A 25,918-nucleotide genomic window follows, 5' to 3' on the forward strand; every position below is an offset into this window, starting at 1 on the left:
TTAATCTATGTGCCTGGGTGTGAATCCATTTGTGAATAGGACCTTTTAAAGATGTTATTATTAGTTAAGGTGAAGCCAGGTTAAATTTGGCTCTTGATCCCCATTCGGAGGCCTTATAAAGAGAGGATATTTAGATGCAGTCGGTGAGGAGCAAGCCATAGAAGAAGCCAGAAGGCAGCAGGGAGTATCAGACACAAAGAGAGCTCACCATGTAGTAGAGGATTGCCAGGGAGAAAGCACACCCTGCCAATATCTCCATGTTGGAAATCTACCCTTTAAAATCGCAAGCCAAAAAATTCTTGTTATAATATTTGTAATAGTAGTGTGTAGTATTTGTAATAGTAGACTTATTTTAGCCCATGAAAATTTTCATGAAACCTTCAGTGACAAATAATGGGAATACAAGTTTCTTTTTAGCGACTTTCTCCATTCCCTGCTATGTTGGGCTGCAAAAGCCCCAGTAATACTCTGAGAGAAAATGGCCATATCTGTGCTTTAAGTCACACGTTAATCTCTTACAAGTATTCTCTTCATATACCACCTCTAAAATTACAGGAGTATACTGAAGAATGGTTGCCATTTATAAAACATCCATCTATGACCAAAAAAAAAAAAAAAAGAAAAGAAAAAGACTTTGCTTCTTACATATCCTCTCTATCTCTAAAATAGTCTTTTTGAAGATATGCAGTTGTCCAGGTTGTGGGGAGGAGGGAAGAATTTTGCTTCTATCCCTCCCCTATCCCTGTTTGTGTAAGAGAGAAAGAGAATGCCTATTAAGTATGTAATTTGAATTTATTTTCTTCTCTTATATACAGTAGCTAAGATCCTGGAGTCAAAATTAAAGAACTCTTTTGGCCACCAAATAGTATGTTTTGCTGGGTTATGTCTTAGTTTCCTAGGTTTGCCAAAACAAAGTGCCACAATTTGGGTGGCTCAAAACAACAAAAATTTATTTCTCACAGTTCTGGAAGATAAAAGACTGAAATCAAGGTGTTGGCAAGGAAATGCTCAATCTGAAACATGTAGGGAAGAATTAATCCTTGCCTGTTCTAGCTTCTGATGTTTGCTGATCATTCTTGGTATTCTTTGACTTATAAATGTATCACTTCAATCTCTGTCTCTTCCATTTTCACATGATCTTCTCCCCTTGATCTGTGCCTGTACCCAAATTTCTTTTTCTTATACGGAAACTAGTTAATTGGATTAAGGCACACCATGATCCAGTTTGGTGTCATCTTAAGTAATCACATTTTCAAAAGCTTCTACTTCCATGTAAAGGCATGCTCATAGGATTAGGGATTAGAACTTGACAATGTCTTTTTGGGGAGAAGAGATACATGACAAGTATCCAGCAAGATATTGTCATTAACCTTAGATCTTTAGTTAAAATCCAAGATAAGGGAAGGTCCATTCACCATTCTATAAAATAAATTTAGAAATGAATAGAAAGGTAAAGAGAAAACACAATAATTAGTGATAATATTTCTTTAAAGAAAGGATATAGCAGTAGTGAAAAGTAAGAGTGTTGTAGAAATTAGTATATTGTTGTAATATTATAAAGCCAAAATATTTTCAAACATTTTATCATTACACATGTAAAATATAGTAAAATTTTCTGTTTCAAGCTCTAGAAAGAGAAAATAGAGAAAAAATAAATGCAGTGTTACATATTTGTTTTTCATTATAGGAGATTCAAGTTTTTTGCTTCAATTAAAAAGTGGAACTTCTAAGCAATATTTTTAATTTGGCCTAATAAAGCAAGAGACCTCCAGGTAGATTTGATCATTGTGAATTAAAACATTATGTTTATTTGAGGAATAAGAAATGAAATGTGATGTGGGCCTAACTTGGCTCTTCTCTACATGGGCAGACTGTAATAAAGGACAGACATTATCTTTATGGAAAATGCATTCACCAGTAGGCCAAGGTCATCACAACTTAATTGACTCAGATTTCAATCAGTGATTTATCAAATATGAATACCCTTTTGGGAGAATGTATAAAAACCTCATCTGTGTGTGTAAACTATATACTTTGATTTGTGTAGCAAAATCTATCACCAACGTCCTTGTAAAATCCAGGTGTACCCATGAGGACAAGAACCAAATGCATTGCTTATTTTGCAGAACTGATAGAGATAATAAATAAAATATAGTGGAACTGTGAATGCATTAATCTTTAGAATGATTTGTCAGTTTTCAGGTTTGCTAATCTTTCAATTAAAATTTTCTTAAATATGTAATAGAATTTCTTAGTAAAAAGAACAATAAATTTAAAATCCTATAAAATTATACTATCAGCCCTCTTTTTAAATTGTTAGACAGATCAAGTCACCTTGAAGAGAACTTGTTCAGGGAAGAGTCATTGGAATAGTTGCTATTACACATGTAAATATGAGGCACATAGGATGCTATTCTTTCTGCAGAATGGTCTAATAAGATGTTTCTGGCCTGTATTTCATCCAAAGCAATTTGAAATGCATAACTGTTAGATAGGTAGGAGGTGGACATATTTGCAATAAGGTAAATTAACCTCCTGAGAGGACAGAGGTTAAGACAATAATCACTTTCCTTTTAAAATTTAGTGTTGTTAAACTTCTATGATGGAATGTGATTGATCTAACTGATGCTGCCTTTGGAAACATTTATTAAGGATACACACAAACCCACCGTGACGGAAAGGGAATCTGCTTTGTGAACCTGGTCTTACCACCAAGGCAAAATATTTTCAGTGGAAAGCTGGTTCCAGCAAATATGTGGGCACACCTGATAGTGTTTTCTAGATTCATCCCTGGTACATAAGTATAAGTTGGGCATTTAAGAGTGAAGAGAGTAAGATAAAACACTGAAATCCAATGCCAGGATTTGGTGTAGAACTATGGGTCACCAAGGATAGAAAACTTACTAAGAAGAGTTATTCACTAGAATGGGGGTTGGGGGACAGTTTTTAATGGTAGCACCATAGGCTAGTATCAAAAAGTACCTGGAACTGAGCAAATTTTTCCTGTTTTCTCATCTGTACTTGGTAATAAGAATGTCCTTCAGTATTAAATAAGCCCCGGTGCATCAGTGAGATGAGCTGTGGTGGTACAAAGACTTTTGTATTCTGACTATTCAGGAAAGAGAAACCTCAAGAAAAAATTGAAATTAAAATGTGTTACAAATCCACACACCATACAGAGTGGTAATGTAAGTACTTCCCTAGACTCTCCCCAGAGAAACAGCAATAATTGGAGGAAATTATAAAAAACAGCAAAGTACACTTAATGTCTCTGGAACCCTTGACGGAAAACAACATATGAAGACATTTTATTCAAGAAAATCTATTAAATTTAGTTAAGAACAATGAGAGTTTGTGGCATTTCAGACAGGATCCTCTTTTCCTCCTTCCTGCTCCAAGCTCAGCTGGCAGCAGTGTCATTACTGTCAGGTTTGATCAGAAAGATGAGGTTCCCACTTTTCTCTGCTTCCAGTCAAAAGCTAGAGTTTCTCCCCAGGAAGGTCAGGCTGCCAGTATTTGTAATTCTCTATCCAGCTCCGTGTTGCGGAGGCTAATTCCAGGGGATTGCATTAAAAGAGGTTAGGGGCTCCCTTCCACACAAACCTAACTCATTCCTAGGCTCAATTATAGAGACAGCAGGCTAAGTATACTGGGGCCCAGAATTCCTTCACCCTAGCTCGTTTATTCTATGACATTTAGTCACCACACTAGAACAAGTGAGCTAAAAAAACCAGAGGCTACTGACCTTGTCCAGAGTCCTTCTCCTAAACCCATAGTATCAGAAAAAAGTGGGCACTGTCTCCATTCCCCTCTTTGGAGCAGTGGGTCAGGGATTTACCCAGGGGGGAGCGGAGGGGCAAGTCCTAAGAAGAGTGAACTCAAAAGCTCCCCTCAAAGAAAACCGACTCTTGGGAATAGAGTATGGGATAGTTCAGGCTTTTGGGCACAATTGTAAAAATGGAGATTTTGGTGGTAAGCTGTAAGAGGAGGTTCCAGAACGAACCTGAGATGGAAACAACTAAGAGTTGTCCTGGAGGCCAGAACAAACCTCAAGATTAACTCTAAAAGTACCCTTGTAATGAGCCCAAATTGTCAAAACAGTAGAGCTATCAGCCAGGAAGTAATGAAGCATAAGTAGTGGGTATGAGGCAGAGTCAGACACCTTAACTGAAAGGTCAAGGAAAGAGAAAATGAAAGATAAAAGAGATCTGCAAAACAGCACTGTTATCCCGGTCATAAGCACATGGTGAATGTAGTATAGCCAAGTCACTAAATAAAGCAGCAACCAACATTATCAACTAAAAACCCTGTAAATGGGGTGTGTGGGGTGTGTGAAATCAGTATCTGGTATTAACTGAAAATATCCAGTTTTCAACAGAAAGTTATGAGATATGAAAAGAAACAGTAAAGTGTGACTAATGAACAGGAAAAAAGCAGGCATCTGAAATTGTTGCAAGGGCACAGATGTCAAGTTTAGCAGGCAAAGACTTCTAAACAATTGTTATACATGTATTCAAATAACAAAATAACAAAAAATTAAACTGTGATTAAAGAAGTAAATGAATTTGTCAATATCCATAAAATTTCATGGTGCAAAATATAAACCATAATGTAAACTATTGACCATGTTTAGTAGCAATTTTCAATATTTGTTCAACGATTTTAACAAATGTACCACACTAATATAAAGTGTTATTAATAGGGGAAAATAAGGGACAGAGCAGAGTATATGTGAATCCCCTATATTTCCACATGACTCTTCTGTGATCTAAAACTTCTTTGAAAATAAAATGAAAAAAATAAGAAAACATTGGGGGAACATACAGAAGAATTGTAAACATGCTTAAAAGATAGCAAATCTTACAGTGATGAAAGGTCCAATGGAAGAAAATTTTTTGGCTTTGTTTCTGGAGAGGTTTTGGGTTACAGAAAAGTTACAACTACTGGAGTGGAGGATCACTGGTGCAGAATGCCAGTGGTGGGGGAATATATGGAGAAGGATACAACTGGGGCATGCCTCTATGAAATATAAATATATTCGTGTGGTCATGATGCATTACTCAGTGGGTAGAGACCCCCACAAAAACTTACAAAATATTAAGATCCCATACTACAGTCTTGCTACATTGTCTAATAGAATGGGAAGAATCTCTAGAGTATATAGGTAGTACCTAGTGAAAAGGACAGATCAATATCCCAGGTCCTTGATATTAATGCTTGTACTTCTGAACCTTATTCTTGTAAAATTGACTTTTAGTCTAGTAATATCTATTGACAAAGAGTTACCTCATGAAAAACCTCCTTGCTACTCAAATGTGGCCTCTCTCAAAGACAAACTCAGCATATAACCTCACTGCCTTCTCCCTGGTATGGGACATGATTCCCAGGGTTGGACCTCCCAGGCACTAAGGTATTATTACAAAGCACCAACCAGCAATGCATTTGGAAAAAGACCTTGACCAAAAGAGGATAATATTACAAACAAATGAATTTTTATGTCCATGAGATTTCAAAGTGACTCAGGAGGTCATTATAGAGGTTAAGCTTATACACATCTCAGAAGAACCTCACTGACTGACATAATAAACAAAGCCTCAAGTAGGGGAGAGCCTGAGGACTCTAGAGATATTTGTAAGCTGTAGGCAGGGCACACAACCCCATGAAATCAGCATCCTATTGGTAGGACTTATTCTGCAATATATGTTAACCTATTTCCCCATGTAAGAGAGCTAGACTTATTTATAATTTCCCTACATATTGTTCTTCTATCTCTTTATTTGAACTTTTACTTAGCACTATGCCCATTAAATATATGTCACAGAACTTCAATCTTTGGTCTGTTCATATGCTGACTGGGCCTTGAATCTCAGAAGAGTTGAGATCAACACCTACTCTCCAGTTCATTGGACTCACTCAGGACAAGTAACAAAATGATGATAGACACCTCCCCATCCCAAAAAGCAGAGAGTATCTACAACTGCAAGCAAGACAGTTCCATCTGGGAGAAAGTAATCCTGCCAATACTTTGATGTTAGATTTCTAGCCTCCATAACCTTTAGATAATAAATTCCCATTGTAAAAGCCAACCAGTTTGTGTCATTTATCATAGCAGCTCTCACAAACTAAGACTTATGTATATAAAATGTATCTCAATAAAGCTGTTATATGTTTAAAAAGGAAAAAAAGTGACCTTATTTACTAGAAAAGTTAATAAATGAACTTCTACAAGTTATATGGGATTTTTTTTTCCATATCACTTTTCCCTCTTATAATTCTTCCTTATGATTTTGAATGCATATTATCTTTTTGGACAGTTAGTACTTATACATTCTCATAGTTTGACACAGATGCTATGACAAATACCACACAATGGGCTGGCTTGAGCAAAAGGAATTAATTGTCTCATGATTTTGGAAGCCAGAAGTCTAAAATCAAAATTTCAATAAACCATCTTTCTCCGAGTCTGGAGCATTCTAATGCTGGCTTGCCACAATCTTTGGGATCCTTTGGCTTGAATCTCTGTCTCTTCTGCAAGTTGTTCTGTCTTCTTGGTCTCATTCTATGTTTTTTTCTGATTAACTGTGTCCAGATTTCCTCTGTCTCATAAGGACTTCATTCATATGAATTAAGGCCCACCCTGATTCAATTTGGCCTCATGTATAGGGTCTTTAAAGATCCTATTTACAAATGAAGTGATATTTTGGTAATAACATTTTCAAAAGTCATTTTTACAAATCCACAGGAATGGGGACTAAGACTTGAAACTCTCTTCTGTAGGGTACATGATTCATTCCCCAACACAAATATTCCATGTGTTCTGCCCATGGACAACTGGTTTATTATCCAATTTTTCTTATAGTTGGGTTGGATCTGTATTTTAGTTTTTGATAAAAGGAGCATCAGCAAAATTTATGTGTCACTTGTAGGTCAAAGCATTTAAGAAACAGTGTGAATCTTCCATCTCTCTCTTTCTCTGACATGGATGCAATATAGTAACTGATTGGAAGTAGCTTTCTTCTCTCTTACCAGATTTTGTATGAGGAAAAATAAACTTTCATTTTGTCAAACCACAGAGAATTTTATAAAATTGTTTGTTACTGCAGTATATATTATTCTAATCTGACAAGTACTGCTAGTTGCCAGACTTAAATACTGGATTTATTTATTTTTTTTTTGTATGTAGCATTTTTAGGGATGTAGTTTAAACATATCAGAGAAACATTTTTATATTTCAAATTTAATAAGGGCATTTTAAAAACTAAACAGTATGAAGCACTCTTTTTTAATTTAAATTACAAAAATGGTGGCAAATTAGTCAGTACCCCGGATGTGGGCTATGGGTGGGAGGCTCTTTGTCTCTTTAGAGATAACCTAAACTATCTGTGACTTGTAGGTGTGGGATGATAAAAGGCTGCAGTCCTGCCCTTGGTGACCATGGCAAGGACTCCAGTCCCAGGAAACAGTTTAACAATGCAAAGTCTATAAACTTTAAGTATTCAGGGGAAATGCAAACAAAATATGCTAAAAGCTTATCTAGAATGCCTGAAGTCCATGCTAAAAGCTTACCTAAGATGTAAAAGATATATATGCTAATTCAAGCCTATTGTGAACTGAAACAAAGGGACCATTTAACCTTCCCGCTCTGTATAAAAGGAATTTACAAGTCTTGGTTCAGGCGGGGCTCGGGATTGAAACAAAGCTCCCAAGTCCAGCTAGCTGTCAACAAACCATTTTTCCTTCTCAAAATCATTCCTGAGTCCTGGCCTCTCTATACACAAATAATTGAACCTCTCTCAAATTCTACAACACGCCTATGGATAGTGTGTGGTGCGCTCCTATTGGGAAATTTGAAAAGGGCATAATAAAATGACCATTTAAAAGTCATGGTCATGCTATATTCCCACCAGCAGTGGATAAGTGTTCCTCTAAAGCCATATCCTCTACAACACTTGTAGTCCTCTGTTTATTTAATAGCCACCCATCTGATGGGTGTAAGGTGATATCTCATTGTACTTTTGATTTGTATTTCCTTGATAGCTAGCAACTTCAAGCATCTTTTTTTTTTTGTGCTTTTAAGCCATTTTTTTTTAGTATTTCTTCTTTAGAAATGTGTCTGTTCAAATCTCTTGCCCATTTTTTATAATGGGGTGTTTTTTTTTTTTATTTTCGAGATGTAGGATTTTTTTATATATGCTGGATATTAGGCCTTTATCAGATAGAGTTACCAAATACTTTCTTCCATTGAGTAGGCTGCCTTTTCACTTCCTTGATAAACTCTGATGAGGTGCAAAAGATTTTAATTTTGAAGAGCTCCCATTTATCTATTTTTTTTTCATTCATTACTCATGCTTTGGGTGTAGTTTATGAAACTATTTCCTACTACAAGATCTCATAGATGCTTCCCTATATTATCTTCTAGAAACATTATGGTGTTGGCTCTTATATTTAAATCTTTTATCCACCCTGAGTTAATTTTTGTATAGGGCATGAGATGGTGATCCTCCCTCATTCTTTTGGATATGGATATCCAGTTCTGCAAATACCATTTGTTGAAGAGGACATTCTCTCCTAGTTGTGTGGGCTTGGTGGCCTTGCCAAATATCAGTTGAGCATATATGTGAGGATCTATATCAGAACTCTCAATTCTGTTTAGTGCAGTCAATGTGAAGGTCAGTTTGACATTCCTCAGGAAGCTAACTGATGATCCAGCAATCCTACTGCTGGATATATACTCAGGAGAATTGAAAGCAAAGACACAAATAGATATATGCACACCAATGTTCATAGTGGCATTATCACTATTGCCAAAAGTTGGAAGCAGCCCAAGTGTCCATTAACAGATGACTAGATAAGTAAATTATGGTACATACATACAATCAACTATTACTCAGTTGTAAGAAGGAATGCAGTATAAACACATGGGATAGCATCGATGAATCTTGAAGAAATTATGTTAAATGAATTAAGCCAGTTACTAAAGGACAAATATTGCATGACTTCACTGATATAACTTCAGCAAATTGAACAGACTCAGAGAGCTAGAGTCTGGATAAGTTAACTGGAAACAGAAAGGGAGTAGAATGTGTTGCGCCTATGCTCAATAAAGGCAAAATCTATGATAGGTGGAAGGGTGCGGTTGGGCAGTGGATGAGAGTGAGAGTGGTACAGTGGTGTGACTGAGTTTGGTGGTGCTGGTCTGTAAGGGGGAGTAGGGTCAGAGGGTTGGGTTGGACTATCCTTCGAATTGGGGGGAGAATTGGAGGAAGGAGCAGGTGAACTTTGGGAATTTGTGTGTCTGTGGTTAAAGCTACAATGAATGCTTTTTTGGCAAATATGTCAGGGGAGGGTTACTGTTGTAGTGCATCAGATGTGGGGACATATGTGGGATAGGGTACACCTGGGGCATGTCTTTATGGACTATGTAAGGGTTCATATTGTTATAGGGTGTTATCTCAGTGGAAGGAGACCCACACAATAAACAAGTGTGGTAGGGTGGGGTATATGGGAACCCCCTATATTTTTGATGCAATATTTAGTAATCTAAAGCTTCTTGAAAAATAAAAAAAAAAAATTAAATTCAAAAAAATAAGCAAACAAAAAACTCACAGGACTTTGTACAGAATAGAGTAGTTGCTAGAAAAGTCAGAGACATGCTCAGTGGCCATCTCCCAGCCTTCATTTAATCCCTTTCCTTTTCCCCTCTTGCTTGTGTGCAGGTATTTGGTTGGTTTCTATTTCACAAGAGACCGCAGGTAGTTGGGGGAGACGTTAAATCTTAACAAACCCCAGATGCTTGCCAGGGCACCAAGATTACTTATTAGCCGACACTCCTCCCTGTGGAGTGTGTAAAAGCTCAGAACTGACATAGTGCAGGTGTCTGTCAACTCTGATGCAAAGAGAAGTATGCTGAGTGGCCATCTACTGACACTGGCCTGAGCGAGAACTGACAGGTGGGATCTTTTTCCTTGCTCTTTTGGACATTTTGTGCTGTGTAATTAATAAAACAATCACTTGCTGATATTTTCTGTGGTGCCAAACCTGTGTTCCTGTCATGCACTAGATAGCAGCCCAGTGCAAATGTAGTAAAAGCAGAGCTTCATTTCTATTCCTAATAATGAAGATGTTTACCATAGAAAAGGGAGAAAACTGGAAAGCGATGCACATTTGCAGCTTTGAAAATCACTTGAGGGTTAAAGACAACCCACAGCAACCTGATATGGAAGGAATTGGAGTAAGAAGCACACTGACATCTCTTCTTCAAATCCGCCATTCCTTTGTATTGAAATAACCCAACCAGAAGTCCAAAGTCATTGGGAATTTTTGCTGTGTTCTATCCAAGTCAGCTGCTCAGAGTTACAGAGCATAGCCTGAATAAGCATGTGAAAGAACTGCAGCACATGGAGATTTTAAATGAAATTTCATTAGCTCACACAAGTTCTATGGCACAGAAAAGAAAGTATTTACTGTAGCTGTGATTCTCAAATTATAGCTGAATCATAATTATCTAGAGGCCTAAAATAGAGATTGCTAGGACTCCTTTCAGAGTTTCTGATAAGCAGGTCTGGGCTGGGAACCAAGAATTTACCTTTCTTATAAGTTCTCAGGGCTTGCTGTTGCTACAATATGGGGAAGCTGAACTTTGAGAACCACTGAAATATGAAATCAGAATATCCTGGTTTTGAATCTTGATGCCGCTTTTAGTAACTTGAAACTTCAGCTTCTCTGATGTTAACTTATTTATCTCTTCATATATTACATTCATCTATTAGATAATTAAGTAAATGATCCATTTTTAAAAATGGGAATGTGTTTATCCTGAATGACTTTGTATTTATTAATATAAAATGAGAAACTGCACAAAAAAATCCCCAGTGCATTGCTTAGCACTGGATAAATATGAATATGTAGAACTTTCTCTTTATTCTATATATAAGTAATAAATTAAACTATTTAATGATAAATTAAATGCCAATGAAAATGTATAAAAATCAGTATAGTATCTGATACTCTAAATAAAGATGAATATATATATTTTATTTATAAATCTTGAATTAAATTATTTGTTCATATTATTATTTTTTATTTTTTATAAAAATATAATATACTTTATTTTTAAAGAGGTTTAGGTTAAAGAAAAGTTACATTGAAAGTATGAGGGAAATTCTTTTTTATTGATACAAATTAATAATGCATAAATCCATCCAAACTGTACAATAAATGGTATTTGTATAATCACATGGTTGTGCATTCATCACTTCAATTGTTGGTAGAACATTTTCATTATACATAATAATAATATCATAATAATAATAATATAATTATTATTATTGAAATAATGAAAATGCTCCACTAATGACTGAACAATGTACCCTAAACAGAATAACTCTGAACAGACCTATCCTGAGACACCTACTATTCAGTATGACAAGTATCAGAGATAAAGAGAAGATTCAGAAAGCAGCAAGAGAAAAGCAAAGCATCACATACAAGAGAACTTCAATAAGATTAAGTGTCAACCTCTCATCAGAAACCATGGAGGAGAGAAGAAAGTGGTATGATGCATTTAAAGTACTAAAAAAGAAAAACTGCCAGCTGAGAATATTTTATCTGGCAAAAAAAATGTCCTTCCAAAATGAGTGTGAGTTCAAATTCTTCACAGACAAACAAATATGGACAGAATATGTTACCAAAAGGCCAGAATTAAAAGAGATACTAAAGGGAGAGCTTCAGCATGAAAGGAGAAAAAAAAAACAAAAAAAAAAAAACAAGGGCAAGAGACTTGGAGAAGAGTGTAGAAATGAATATTATTAGGAAGGGTAAATTAAAGGGCAAAAAGACAGACAATAGTGCAATATGACAAAAGAAAACTAAAGGACAAATTAGATGAAGTAAGTAATGCCATTACAGTAATAACATTAAATGTTACTAGCTTGAACTCCCCAATCAAAAGACATAGACCAATAGAATGAACTAAAACATATGAGTCATCTGTATGCTGTCTACAAAAGACCCACCTCATACATAAGGACAACCAAGTTAAAAGTGAAAGTTTGGAAAATGATATTCCATGCTAATAGTAACCAAAAAAGAGCTGCAGTTGCAATATTAATATCAGACAAAATAGATTTTAAATGCAAAACTGTTATAAAGGATCAAGAAGCTCATTATATACTAATAAAAGAGGCAATTCACTAAGAAGTATCTACACTAAATATTTATGCACCTAACATGAATGCCCAAAGATACATGAGGCACATACTACAAAACTGAAGGGAGAAATAGCTGTCTATACAATAATAGTTGGAGGTGTTAATACACAACTCTTGAACTGGAAAGAACATCTGGACAGAGGATAAATACAGAAACAGAGAACTGGAATAATATGATAAAAGAGTTAAAGCTATAGAGCATATCCCAAATCAGCAGGGCATACATTATTTTCAGGTGTTCATGGATCCTTCTCCAAGATAGACCATATGTTGGGTCACAAACCAAGTCTCAATAAATTTGAAAAGATTGAAATTTTACAAAACACTTTCTATGATCATAACTGAATGAAGCTGAACATCAATAATGGATGGAAAATGGGAAAATGCATAAATATATGGAGATTAAACAACACACACTTAAATAATCTGTAGGTCTAAGAAGAAATTGCAAGAAAATTCAGCATGTATCTTGAGATGAATGAAAATGAGAACACAACACACCAAAATCTATCAGATACCAGAAAGGCAGTCCTGAGAGGGAAATTTATAGCCCTCAATACTTACATTAAAGTAATGAAAGAGCTAAAATTGAAGCTCTAACTGCATACCTGGAGGAACTAGAAAAAGAACAGCAAACAAATTCCATACTAAGCTCAAGGAAAGAAATAGTTAAGATCAGAGCAGAAATAAATGAAATTGAGAACAACAACAAAATAGAATCAACGGAATCAGAAGTTGGTTCTTTGAGAAGATCAACAAAATCAACAAATCTTTAGCTGACTGAAAGAAAAAAATAGTGAAGACACAAATAAATAAAATCAGAAATGAGAAGAGGGGGCACTACCACTGACCCCACAGAAATAAGAGAGATGATAAAAGGATATTATTAACAACTATATGCCAAAAAATTAGATAGTGTAGAGAGATGGACAAATTCCTAGAAACACATGAACCACCTATTTTGATCCTAGAATAAATAGAAGACCTCTACCAAGCAATCAAGTGAAGAGATTGAAACAGTCATCAAAAACCTCCCAAAGATGAAAAGTCTGGGATGAGAGGGCTTCACAGGTGAATTCTACCATTTAAAGGCAATCTAATGCTAATGTTGTTCAAGCTCTTCTGAAAAACTGAACAGGAATGTTGCTACCAAACACATTTTATGAAGCCAACACCACTGTAATACCAAAACAAAATAAAGATGCTACGAAAGAAAGAAAATTACAGACCAATATCTATAAGGAGTATAAATACAAAATCCTCAGCAAAATACTTGCAAACAAATTCCAAAAACACATTAAAAGATTTGAATCTCTGGACTGACAATATGATAGCCAGGCCCTGAGCCTCAACAGATTTCAGCTCCTGCAATCTGATTTATTGGACTCACCTCACTCAGCTAAGATGGAGTTGAAGAAGGACAACCAACACACCATGGAGCCTACAGTGCCTACAACTGAAAGCAGGAGGATTGCATCCAGTATCCATATAGAATCTGAGCCTCTTCTTGACATAGAGATGTCACGGACATAACCAATCCAAGGTCCACAGAGAAAAGGTGGCATTGGAGTGGAGTAGGAAAAGTGGACATGGTGACTGATATGGGTAAGGGGACTGGCAGGAAGAGATGAGATGTGGAGGCGCCTTTGGGACTTAGAGTTGCCCTGGATGGTGCTGCAGGGGCAATCACCGGACATTGTAAATCCTCCCAGGGCCCACTGGATGGAATGTGGGAGAGTATGGGCCATGATGTGGACCATTGACCATGAGGTGCAGAGATGCCCAGAGATGTACTTACCAAATGCAATGGATGTATCATGATGATGGGAGTGAGTGTTGCGGGGTGGGGTGGGGGGGGGTGGTAGGGTTGAATGGGACCTCATATTGTTTTTTTAATGTAATATTTTTACAAAATCAATTAAAAATAAATAAATAAATAAATAAATAAATAAAAAGAATTATACACCACAGTCAAGTGGGTTTTAGCCCAGGTATACAAGGATGATTCAACGTAAGAAAATCAATTCATTTAATTGATAAATTGAAGAAAAAAAATCACATACTCCTTTCAATTGATGCAGAAATGGCATTTGACAAAATACAACACGCTTTCTTGATAAAAACACCCAAAAGATAGGAATAGAAAGATGCTTTCTCAATATGGTAAAGTGCAGATATGAAAAGCCTATTGCTAGCATTATACTCAATGGTGAAAGACTGAAAGCTCTCCCACTGAGATCAGGAACAAGATTAGGATGCCCATTGTCACCATTGTTATTCAAAATTATGCTAGATGTTCTTCCTAGAGCAATTAGACTATATAAAGAAATAAAAGTCACCCAAATAAGAAAGGAAGAAGTAAAATTTCCCCTGCTGTGCATAGCTGCTATTCTGTTTCCTTCTCTCTAGTTGATCTGTATTTATATTTTGTAAAAACAATCTTAAATATGCAATATCACCCAAATTCGTGTTTTACATAAGGTTTCTCTGTCATACAGTCCCATGTTACATTTTCAAGCTTTCCTCCTAGTAAATATATGTCCTAAACTTTCCCTTTCAACCACCATCATATTCATACAATAGCTCTGCTAGTCACAAACACCATTCAGTGATGTACTCTAACCATTTCCATTCATGTCCAAAGATTTACAAAGAGCCCTTTAACCAATTCTGCAGAGATTAACTCTCCACTTTCCATTTTCTACCCACATTCTATTTTCTGGTGACCTATATTCTATTTTATTAATTCCATGAGTTTATATAATATATTTAATTCATAATAGCACAATCATACAGTATTTGCCTTTTTGTGTCTTGCTTGTTTCACTAAACAAAATGAGCTTCATCCATGTTGTCATATGCTTCACAACTTCATTTCTTCTTACTGCTGCATAGTATTTCATAGTATTCCACAATATTTTTATCCTTTCATCTGTTGATGAACACCTGGGTTGTTTCCATCTTTTAGCAACTGTGAATAATGCCACTGTGAACATGGGATGCAAATGACTCTTCTACCATTGCTCTCAGTTATTCAGGGTATATATCTGGTTTACAACTTCCTTAGGAATTACAAAACAGTCTCACGGTGGCTGTACCATTCTACATTCCCACCAACAGTGAATAACTATTCATATCTCTCCACATCCTCTACAACATTTACGGTTTTCCAACTCTTAAATTGTGGCTAGCCTAATAAGTATGAAATGATATTTTTTTATACTTTTGATTTGCATTTCCCTAATTGCTAATGATGTTGAATTTTTTTTCACATTTTTTTTCACCATTTGTATTTCTTATTTGGACAATTGTCTGTTCAAGTCTTTTGCCCATTTTTTAATTGGGTAGTTTATCTTTTAATTGTTGAGTTGAGTTTTATTGTTCATTTGTATACCATGGATACTAAACACTTATTGGATATGTGATTGCCAAATATTTTCTTCCATTGAGTCAGCTGCCTTTCCCACCTTTTGACAAAGTCTTTTAAGGTACAAATTGTTTAATTTAAAGGAGATCCTATTTATCTACTTTTTCTTTTGTTGCGCATGCTATGGGTATAAGGTTTAAGAAACTATGGCCTACTACAAGATCTTGAAGATGTTTCCTTACATTTTCTTCTAGGATTTTGATCACTGTCATTTTTTTACCTAGGTCCTTGATCCATTTTGAGTAAACTTTTGTATAAGGTGTGAGATAGGACTCCACTTTCTTTTTTTGGTACCATTTGTTGAATAGACTGTTCTGACCCAGTTGAGATAGCTTGACAGTCTTGCCAAAAACCACTTGACTATAGATGTGACGGTCTATTTCTGAGTCCTCAATTTGGTTTCATTGGTCAATGTGTCTGTCTTTATGCCAGTACCATGCTGTTTTTACCACTGTATTAAGTAATATGCTTTGAAGTCAAGAAGTGATAGTCCTCCAAATTTATTCTTTTTGAAGACATTTTTGGCTGTTGGCAGCCCCTTAATCTTCCTAATAAATTTGTTTATTGCATTTCTATTTCTCCAAAAAAGGTCATTGTGATTTTTATTGGAATTGTGTTGATCTTAAATCAATTTGGGTAGAATTGACATCTTAACAATTATGATGGTTGGGCTAATGTGTCAACTCGGCCAGGTAATGGTGCCCAGTTAGTTTGATCAAGCTAGCACTGGGCTAATTGCAATACAGTGTCATTTTATGAACTTTAAGCATCAGTGATTTGTTTGCATAGATGGCTAGTTACATATATAATCAACTAAGGAGGTTGCTGTCTGCAGTGAGTTACATCTCATCCAATCAATTAAAGGCCTTAAAAGGGGAAGTGAGTTCAGCATTCAGAGAAAGAGAATTTCCATTTCTACTTCATACAGGCAGCATTTCCTAGCAACTCATCAAGGACCTTCATTGGAGCCTCTGGTTTGTAGAATTTGGACTTGTGCATCCCCATGGACATGTGAGTAAGTTTATAAAATTTCATGTATTTACAGATATCTCTCTTCAGTTCTGTTTCCCTAGAGTACACTGACTAACATAACAATGTTTAGTATTCCAGTCCATGAACACGAAATATCCTTCCATTTATTTAATTCTTCTTTGGTTACTTTTAGCAATGTTCTATAGTTATTTTAATACAGATAAATGGGAAACAGACTTGGCCCAGTGGTTAGGGCGTCCGTCTACCACATGGGAGGTCCACAGTTCAAACCCCGGGCCTCCTTGACCCGTGTGGAGCTGGCCCATGCACAGTGCTGATGCGCGCAAGGAGTGCCGCGCCACGCAGGGGTGTCCCCCACGTAGGGGAGCCCCATGCACAAGGAGTGCACTCCCGTAAGGAGAGCTGCCCAGCACAAAAGAAACTGCAACCTGCGCAGGAATGGCACTGCCCACACTTCCCATGCCACTGATGACAACAGAAGCGGACAAAGAAACAAGACGCAGCAAATAGACACAGAGAACAGACAACCGGGGGAGAGGGGGGGAATTAAATAAATAAATAAATCTTTAAAAAAAAAATTAATACAGATAAATGTATATTTTGTATATAAATCTTGAATGAAGTTATTTGTACCAATAATTCTTATCTAAAACAACAAAAGCACACATAATATCTATATGAAATGTTGTGTTAATGGACTCTGTCTACATAAGCTGCAACCATGTTTTAATTAATTACATCTGAATAATGCCTCTCATGATTTACATGGAGGCAATAGTAAATGAAATTAATAGTAGTTTGCTCTATATAATAAGTAATCATGGATCACCTTTTGTAACATCCTAGTAATGTTTAATTTAGACTGTACCCTCTGGGAAATTAAGTGTTCAAGATAAGTAAAACTTTCTAGAAAATTAATACTCAATCTCAAATAAAATATTTACCATTCATCATTTCTTTTTAATACCTTCTGAAACATATTATAAATTCATACCTTTTCAGTTTTTTTATTTCAGTTTTTAAAAATTATTAGAACAATTTAGGACCATTAGTAATTGAATAATTTTCTAATACCATGATGCATGTTGGGGTCTTCAATATTGAACTTAACATTCCTTTTTATTCTTTACCTACAACTTATCTTTCTATTCTGCTTCCTTCATCCATTAATAGAGCAGAGACTGTAATGTGAAAGTCTTTTTATTTTCAAAAGGACTCAGAATCTTTTACCTCCTTCATGGAAGAGCTTTCCTTCTTGATTACGGCAATTTTTTGCAGCCATCAGTTAAATGGCTTCTATTCATCTATTGCTGTGCTTCATATGCTTTAGTGTACCATACTTTAAAACCTACAAATATCTGAGAACCAATATGAGATTTTAAAATGAATTAAGTATATTCTTTGTCACAAGTGTCGTATAGGGCAGAGGACTAGGGATTTTTGGAAGAGGTAAAGTTATGATCTGGTTATTGTCCCTACTGCTCTCTTCTAGTTCTGCAGACTTGAAGTCTGAATCCATGGTGTTAGCCGGGCTATACTCCTTCTAATGCAGGGGTTCTTAGCCTGTTTTGTTCCATGGACCCCTTTGCCAGTCAGGTGATAACCACAGATCCCTTCTCAGAATGTAGCAACAGATAGGTTTGACACTCAACTAGAGTCGGGTCTAACAACTAATGTAATTTCAAAGTATGGGTGAGCATAAGCAATTTTTTGAGATATACAACAACTGTAATGTTATATGAAATGAATACTACTATAATTTATTGCATATTTTTTTCAATTCAAGCTAATGAACCCCTGAAACCTTTCCACTGACCCCTTGGGAGTCTGTGGACTCCTGGTGAAGAATCCCTGCTCTAACGGTTCTGGGAAGAACCCTTCTTTGCTTCTTTCTAGCTTCTGGTGGCTCAGCTATTCCTTGGCTTGTGGAAGCATAACTGCAATCTCTGTCTCCATCTCACATGATTACCTTTTCCAATTGTCTCCATCTTCATATGGCATTTTATTCTCTGTGTCTGTTCTGTTATAAGGAAAGCAGTTATATTGGCGTAAGAGCCAACTTTACTCCAGTATGACTTCATCTTGATAACTAATTACATCTGCAATGACTAATTCCAAATAAGGTATGTTTTGAGGTACCAGGAATTAGGACATCACTATACCTTTTGGTAGGATGCAATTCAACCCATAACACCAATACCACCACAGTTAAACCCACTATCACACTGCTTCATTGTAAAAGCATCCTAACAGGTATCCCAACCTCAGTTTTAATCCCTATAATCCATTCTCAAATTGTTCTAAAACACAAAACTGTGCATATACGTCCTTTTATTACATTAAACCCCTCAACGTCTCCTCATTTTTTAAAGTAAATTCTGTACTTCTTACATTTTATGAAATCTCATAAGATAGTCCCATAATGGCCTCTTTAGATTTATTTCTCAAATGTGGTTTATTTTTAACCCACAATCTGTTCTAATTTACCATATACAATCCCTTAAATCAACCTATGTTTCACTCTTTCTCTGGTTCTAACTTTCGTTATTTCCTTTACTTATATAGCTTATTTTTACTTCAATCTCAAACTAATTTTATTTATTAATAATTAAATACTTTTTCTCCATTAGCATTCACCTGAGATCACACTTTCTGTGGAGAATACTTAAAACTTCCCAAGGAATTTTTTTTTTACCACCATTTGAATACACAGCACTGCAGTCTTTCTATTTAAATATCCCCTGCTCTTTATGAAGTACAATTTTAAGAGAAGGTAAATCTGAGAAAACATCTCTAGCTTGATCTTGCATCCTTGTATGAAATGGAAGTGTAAAGTACTTTCAAAATCTGTTTCAGGTCTTCCATGAAGCAGGGCATATCTAAGGTTACTTGGGTTCTCTGAACTAAATCTCCTCACTTTAGTAATGCCTCCATGCCTGGTGATGTATCTACTTGTTAATATTTCTGGGTCTTTTAATACCCCTCATTCCAGTCAGCACCCCCCATACATACATTCATACATTTTCATGAGATTCTTAACCCCTTCTGTTGACAAAGAGGTATTGTTGCACTTACTCCACAGTGATACCTTGGTGACCACTGGAGAGGTTGGTTTCCTGATAAAGATGTTTGATTCAATCAAACACACATAGTCAGAAAGCAAAGAAATTGAAATAAATATTCATCAGAACCTACCGTATGAGGGCACTATATTAGATGCTTTCCAGTTATTAACTTACTTTTTCTTGAATCTTTAACTATGTGAGTTTATTTATGATGAAAAATTTAAGAACTGAAGAAATTCTGGGTTTCAAAGTCCTGGATAGATTGACTTCAAAACCCATACTTTCACTCTTAGAACATACTTCCTCATAAGACAATCATTTAAATGCATGTGGAATCCTGCAGCTTCTCTCTTTATTGAACAAAATAAATAAGATAACTGCCCAATTTGAGCCAGTAAACACTAGGGACTTGGATGTAAATTCAAAGTTTGGTGAGAGATTCATTGATGGGTGAGTGGAAATTTGGTATCTTATTAAGCTTTCAATGTTAAGTGCAAGGATAAAATTGGTTTAACTTTATTATGATTTACAGAATTAAATTTGTTTATCTGTAATAAATGAGTGCCTATAGAAGAAACTTGGACTATTTAATTACAGTATTATTGGCCTCAAAAAAATATGTCCTTGAGCCTTTAACAAAAATATTTGCTTAAGCTTTTGGTTTCTGGTTGATTTCTGGTGATAAAAGCAAACTAGTTAAAAGTAGTAGAGAGACAACATCAACTGCTCCATGGGAAAATAAAAATTCACTCCATATTAGTTTCCTATTAAAACTTTACTTTTAAGACATGTCCATGAATGCATTTATAATAGTACAACTTTTTTTATGCATATATTTTATGTTTCTTTAGTTTTACCAAAAATAAATACAAATATGATCAAAGAGAGTACCAGGATTTAAGTTAGCCTCAGGTATGCATACGAAGCAAGTCCTGGGCCTCTCTAAAAGTTATCAAAATATGTTCACTGAGTAGTTCACAGAACTTATGCAGTGGCTGAAAAATAATAATAACCATTAAACAAAACATGCTAATTTATAAATTTTTCAGTTGTTTAATCTAAATTCTGACAATAGCCTCTACAATATCACTATCATTTTAGCCCCATTTTAACAAGGCAGAGGTGGTTAAACCAGTGAGCTATCAAATATAAAATAAAATAATTGTAGTCCTTGACTCAATTCCTTCCTCTGCCCAAGACATAATTTTTGACTTCACCTTTTTCTACCATGTTTGAAATAGAAAGCCTAATATTTAATGTAATTTCATTCATCTCTGGCAGAATTAAGAAATTCCATATTATAAAATAATATACCATGTCTTTTCAATCATGAGAAGAAAAAAGAAAACAAAGAAAAAGCTCGTGAAATTATGTGAAGTTGGATATTTGTTTATGTTATTTACTTAATGAAATAGGCCCTCTTTTGAAATTCTAAACCATTTTGAAAATATAAATGAAAACTCTTAAAAATGTTCAGAATCAAAAAATTCTTATACAAGTCATCTACAGGAGGATTAACATGGAGGGAATATACATACTGAGGCTTTTTAAATAAATCTTTAACATCTTTACTGAATTCTGAAACAGGAGACAAACTTTCTACTGCTGTGCTCACAAATGCAGACTTCCCACTCCTATACTCCATAATGATATGCTAGCACAGCAGCTTCCATTTGTCTTTACTTTATTTCTATACTTAGTTTATATGGAAGAATCTTCACTTCAAACAATTTCTTGTCAAGAACTTCAATCCACTTAACCTGTTATCCAACTGTCCCATTATCTTGTGCATATACTTGGCTCTTTATCACTGGTGAAGGAAAATCACTGAACTTCATAGTTTTAAGGGATAAGATAATAATTAAGAGCACAGATTTTGAAAACTATGTACTTAGGTACAAATTCCAGCTCTGCTGCTTATTAGTTTATACTCTTGAGACCATTCATGTAACTCTTTGTTCTCAAGTTCCTCTTCTATAAAATGGGGACAACAATAGTACCCACCTCACAGATTTACAGTGAGGATTAAAAGAATTAACAGCCCAAAGTGCCTAAAATAGTGCCTAGGCCATATGAATGCTATACAAGTGTTGTCCATTAGTATTGTTATTGGTCTATTAAAAACATATAGCCTTTAACCTCAACTCTGTCTTCAATACAACCTGACAATTCTACTATTATTCATAAATCAGACCTTCTTCCTTTTTTTACAAAGGATATTTCATATCTTCCCAACTTCCCCAAATCTCTGACCTCATTATTTTCCTTTTGCCCAACTCTTCAGCATGATCTTGTCTCCTGCCTTCAGAATAGATCTAGAAGGCTCTCTCACAAATTCCTGTTACTAAACTTTAAAATAGGCCTGCAGTTCCATCTGGTTTTGATGCCTTCTTCCCTTCCTTATATTAATCAGAGATCAGCAGGGAAACAGAACCTACTATATATATATATATATATATATATATATATATATATAGACTCACACTATTGTGGCAATTGGGAAGTCAAGTTCCATAGGGCAAACTTCAGGTTGGGAACTCCAATGAAGGAAGGTTCTGTTGGTTGGAAAAAGTAGAGATAGGAATTCTTCTTTCTGACTGCTGAAATTATCTGTTTTCCCTTTTAGGCCTTTAACTGATTAGGTGATACTTCTCTTATTGCCAGAGGCTGTCTCTTTTCTTTATTATAGATGTAATTAGTCATGAATGGATGAAATCAATTGATTAATGATTTAAATCCATGAAACATCCCTCCAGTTAAAATCAGGTCAGTGCTTGCTTGACCAAAGAACTGGACATGAAAAGCTAGTAAAGTTGACATATGAACTTCACGGTCATGCTTCTCTTATAATAAAAGTTGCCCTGCATCCTTTTTAAAGGTGATCTTTCCATCTCTAGGCTCTGAATCCCATCCTTACCCATCTCCATAGGGACTTCACTCCATGAATCAACCTTTCTTTCTCTTTCTCTGTCTTATATCTGCAATATTTTCTTTCTTACTAATCAAATTTTAAATATATTCAATTCTCTCATAACTTACAAGCAGAAGATAAACAAAACAAAACAATTAAAAGCCTCCTCTTACTACCATCTTCACAATTACCATTTTTCTTCTTTCCTTTGCAGCAAACTTTTGGAAAGTATTTGTCCACATTCCCTTCCTCCTTGCCCTGACTTTCGCTCACCCTTACTCCATAGTGGTTGAAGTATCATTCTGTAGCAGCAGGTCTGTGATTAAATTTCCTCTCTGTTCTCTATAACTGTGACATATTAACTCATGACTTTGTGCTTCAACTGCTTAATCTAGTAAAAGAAGATGATAATTGCACCCAATTCTTTAGAGTTGTTTGAATATATGAGTTTTCACTTTATGTCAATTATTATTGCTGCTATTATGCTCCCATCTTCTAAAAAAGGGAATTGCTAAAGGAAATAATGAAAGTATTATTAATGTAACAGAAATTTCCCAGGTCTTAACATGTTTGTCTTCTCCCTCAATATTCCTGCATCTTCATTTTGTGATGCCTTTGCTGTCAGAATATTTTTTTCTTCAACATTCTCTCAGTACTCCTTGTCAGTGTCTTTTTTGAGAGGACTTTTTGCCCTGCCTACTACTCAATGTTTGAAGTTGCTCATATTTGGTCCAACATCTATTCTTCATAGGGGGAATTTTTTGATGAGGGCATTTTAATTAAACCCTCCTATTTAACTACATCAGACCTTCTTTTCTAATCTTAAATCTTTAAAAATCTTCCCCATCTGTTTTAATTTCCTAGGCTGCTCAAAGCAGATACCATGAAATGTATTGGCTTAAACAATGGGAATTTAATAACTTACAGTTTGACGTCAGGAAAGTTGACGCTTTCTTTCTAGAGCCTGGCTGCCAGTGATACTTGACTCCTTGGTCACATGGCAAGGCACATTGTGGCTTCTCCTGGTCTCTCCCTTCCCTTCTGGGTTTCATTACTTTCAGTTTCTTGCTTCTGTGGTGCTCTCTTTTTATCTCTCTTCATTCCATTTATAAAGGAACCTAATATTAAGATTAAGACCTATCTATCCTAAATGAAGCTTGTCACTCCTTAACTACTGAAGTAGCCCCATCAAAATCCCTAATTAAAATGGGTTCACACCCACAAGAATGGATTAACTTTAAATACATGCTTTTCTGGGGTACATACAGCTTCAAACTACCACACATTCCTTATGCTCAGATGATGACCTGGTTTCCCATTTCACTGAGAAAAGGCAAGCAATCTGCAAAGAACCCTCACAATCTCTCACAACCATATTTACTTTCTTAGTCTATAGTCTTTCTGTTATTACAAATAAACTGTACTTTTAGATAATCCCAATCAATCAGGCACTGTCCTAGAGTTTCTTCCTTTATTTCCTTCGTTTTTAATTTTATCTTCTTTTTATTTCATCAGTTTCCAAAAATATTATTAGTTCTCTGATCTTTAAAAAAAAAAAAAAAAAAAAAACACTCTTTTTTATCCCACTTCATCACTCAACTCCTACCTTATTTATATTCTTCCCTTTGGAGCAAAACTGTTAGAATGAGTTTTCTCCAAATTCCCTCCTCTCATTTTGTGTTGAGACAGCTTGGATTATAATTCACATAGAAGTACAAAGCTGCTGTACCACAGCCCAGTTCGGGGAGGCTTTTGAAATTGGTGGTGAAAGACCTCTTTTCTTGGTCAGAATGTCAAGCAGTAATCTAGTTATCTATTTTACATTTATTTTTGATCTATGGTATAGATTTATATTCATAAGTAGGTAGCGGCCAAGTCTTGTGTGGCTAGAAAAAGAAAGACTAAAAATGAAAGATGTGACAAGGAGGACTGAGAGGATGTGTATGAATGGACATCTTTGAATAAGCAAAAAAAGTGAAGATTTTATTGCCCAGGTAGATATCTCCAGAATCATATGCTACAGAGGAAACTTTCCATAATCAGATAGTAAGATGAACCATCCTGTGGATATCAGTCAATTTCATTCTCTAAATAACCTGCTTCTTCCACAATGGACCCATATGTAAAGAAAACATGTAGGGAGGGATAAGGGCTAAGTATGGGCTCAAAATCATGATGTACACTCATGAAGGCTGATCTTACTACACCAATGTCTTTCTTATTGCCATGTTATCTTATACATCATTGCCTCCAAACAAGGAACTCATTTTAACATGAGAGAAATTTAACAATGAGCTCATGTGCCAGAGATTCAAGGCTTTCACCCTAAACTCCTCACATAGAGGCAAAGAGTTTGAGAGAATAGTGTTATGACCTTCTAAAACCTAACTTTAGCTAATGTACTGCAGTTACCATGCAGTCCAATATATGATTCCATTTTCTCTTTAGTCAAATTGCTTAAGTTTAGTAATGACAGCAGTGGCCCCTTTCATCAATATATGCAATGAATCTTGTAGGGTATATGCTGCAGTCTTGGGCATAGTGGACTTGAGGTCCTAGATGTCAAAGGTGGTGTGCATATACCAGGGAACAAAGTCAAAGCTATGTTAATTTGGGATCTGAGATATACTACTGGGCATTTTTTGCTCCTCATGCTGCTATGATAGGGGCAAAGAATATGAATGGTCTGTTGGTCAGAGTGATTAATCCCAATTTTGAAGGGAAAATTGGTTTGATATACCACAGGAGCAAAGGCGGACTAAGCAAGACAGAATTCACTAGAGTGCCTTTTATTATTCCCATGTCCAGTAATAATGATCAATGGGAAACTGCATCAGTCCAATAAAGACAGGTCCTCTGAAGACTTGGATCTCATAATAATACATTTTTTGGTTACTCTGTCAAGTAGAGAATCTCTTCTAGCAGATATGTTGCCAAGTGTTACGAAGAATATAAAATGGTTGGTATAAGAAGAAAGCTGTAATTATCAGGTTGTCTTAGTGACCCAGAACACAGTTGGGGACCATGACAGCTGTAACTTAATTTTTCCATTTCCCCTTTATTCTCTTTCTACTTTATCTGAAGACTAATGTTACCATTTTGTTTCAACAAAAAGACTGTTCCTCAATAGTAGGTAGGAGCCTCTGATTTGAGAGTATTTTTTTTTCTCTGAGAAAATATCAGGAATGGATGAAGAGTGACAAAAGATAGAATGTGCTTGATTATTTTTATTTGCTCTCTATCTTCAGGTACATTCTCCATACTTTGCTACTTGCCATGCATTCTTAGGTTCTTACAGTTCAGCCATGTTTTC

The sequence above is a fragment of the Dasypus novemcinctus genome, chromosome 4 (genome assembly GCF_030445035.2).
Source record: "Dasypus novemcinctus isolate mDasNov1 chromosome 4, mDasNov1.1.hap2, whole genome shotgun sequence".
NCBI classification, from domain to species: domain Eukaryota; kingdom Metazoa; phylum Chordata; class Mammalia; order Cingulata; family Dasypodidae; genus Dasypus; species Dasypus novemcinctus.